The sequence below is a fragment of the Capsicum annuum genome, unplaced genomic scaffold, assembly GCF_002878395.1.
Source record: "Capsicum annuum cultivar UCD-10X-F1 unplaced genomic scaffold, UCD10Xv1.1 ctg13309, whole genome shotgun sequence".
NCBI classification, from domain to species: Eukaryota; Viridiplantae; Streptophyta; class Magnoliopsida; order Solanales; family Solanaceae; genus Capsicum; species Capsicum annuum.
In genome coordinates, this window is record NW_025818569.1 from 1 (window position 1) to 1,667 (window position 1,667).

Here is a 1,667-nt window from a genome sequence, read left to right on the forward strand (position 1 = left end):
CCGCCAAGAGGAAAAACAAAAAGATTCGCCGATCGAACCGGCAAAAATAAACCGAATTTTAAAGGAAAAAAAAGGAAGGGATGCAACACGAGGACTTCCCAGGGGGTCACCCATCCTTGTACTACTCCCGCCCAAGCATTCTTGACTTCGGAGTTCTGATGGGATCCGGTGCGTTAGTGCTGGTATGATCGCATCCGTCATTCCCAGTACTCCAAATTCTATTATGCCTTTTTCTCCTCCGCCGCCCGTCACACCCCGCACGCGCTCCCCTGCGCCTCGCCCCCTTTCTCATTTCCACCAAGCGAAAAAACAAAAAGATTCACCGATCGAACCGGCACAATTAAACTGAATTTTAAAGAAAAAAAAAGAAAGGGATTCAACACGAGGACTTCCCAGGGGGTCACCCATCCTAATACTACTCTCGCCCAAGCACGCTTAACTTCGGAGTTCTGATGGGATCCGGTGCGTTAGTGCCGGTATGATCGCATCCGTCATTCCCGGCACTCCAAATTCTATTATGCCTCTTTCTCCTCCGCCGCCTGTCACACCCCGCACGCGCGCCCCTGCGCCATGCCCCCGTTCTTGTTTCCGCCAATAGGGAAAACAAAAAGATTCGCCGATCGAACCAGAAAAAATAAACCGAATTTTAAAGGAAAAAGAAAGGAAGGGATGCAACACGAGGACTTCCCAAAGGGTCACTCATCCTAGTACTACTCCCGCCCAAGCACGCTTAACTTCGGAGTTCTGATGGGATTCGGTGTGTTAGTGCTGGTATGATGGCATCCGTCATTCCCAGCACTCCAAATTCTATTAAGCCTCATTCTCCTGCGCCGCCCGTTACACCCCGCACGCGGGCCTCCGCGCCTCGCCCCTTTTCTTTTTTCCGCCAAGAGGAAAAATAAAAAGATCCGCCGATCGAATCGGCAAAATTAAACTGAATTTTATAGGAAAAAAAAAAAGGAAGGTATGCAACACGAGGACTTCCCAGGTGGTCACCCATCCAAGTACAACTCTCGCCCAAGCACGCTTAAATTAAGAGTTCCGATGGGATTTGGTGTATTAGTGTTGGTATAATCGCATCCGTCATTCCCAGCACTCCAAAATCTCTTATGCCTCTTTCTTCTCCGCCGCCCGTCACACCTCGCACGCGGGCCTCCACGCCTCGCCCCCTTTCTTGTTTCCGCCAAGAGGAAAAACAAAAAGATACGTCGGTCGAACCGGCAAAATTAAACTGAATTTTAAAGGAAAAAAAAAAGAAGGGATGCATCACGAGGACTTCCTAGGGGGTCACCCATCCTAGTACTACACTCGCCCAAGCACGCTTAACTTCGATGTTCTGATGGGATCCGGTGCGTTGGTGCTGGTATGATCGCGTCCGTCATTCCCAGCACTCCAAATTCTATTATGCCTCTTTCTCCTCCGCCGCCCGTCACACCCCGCACGCGCGCCCCTTCGCCATGCCCCCGTTCTATTTTCCGCCAAGAGGAAAAACAAAAAGATTCGCCGATCGAACCGGCAAAAATAAATCGAATTTTAAAGGAAAAAAAAAGGAAGGGATGCAACACGAGGACTTCCCAGGGGGTCACACATCCTTGTACTACTCCCGCCCAAGCATTCTTGACTTCGGAGTTCTTATGGGATCCGGTGCGTTAGTGCTGGTATGATCG

General features: G+C 50.1%; 4 non-coding genes and 2 pseudogenes across 4 annotated transcripts; all 6 read right to left on the reverse strand.

Annotated features, from left to right (window-relative positions):
* Window positions 1-77: 77 nt before the first annotated feature.
* LOC124890181 lies at window positions 78-196 on the reverse strand. The gene has a single exon (XR_007048998.1). It is a non-coding gene; the product is annotated as a 5S ribosomal RNA (ribosomal RNA).
* A 175-nt stretch (window positions 197-371) lies between these two features.
* On the reverse strand, window positions 372-490 carry LOC124890179. Its single transcript, XR_007048996.1, has one exon. It is a non-coding gene; the product is annotated as a 5S ribosomal RNA (ribosomal RNA).
* Window positions 491-666: 176 nt separating this feature from the next.
* LOC124890182 lies at window positions 667-785 on the reverse strand. Its single transcript, XR_007048999.1, has one exon. It is a non-coding gene; the product is annotated as a 5S ribosomal RNA (ribosomal RNA).
* A 178-nt stretch (window positions 786-963) lies between these two features.
* Window positions 964-1,082, reverse strand: LOC124890184 (annotated as a pseudogene).
* A 176-nt stretch (window positions 1,083-1,258) lies between these two features.
* LOC124890183 lies at window positions 1,259-1,377 on the reverse strand. Its single transcript, XR_007049000.1, has one exon. It is a non-coding gene; the product is annotated as a 5S ribosomal RNA (ribosomal RNA).
* A 176-nt stretch (window positions 1,378-1,553) lies between these two features.
* LOC124890180 lies at window positions 1,554-1,667 on the reverse strand (annotated as a pseudogene; the record flags this gene model as incomplete).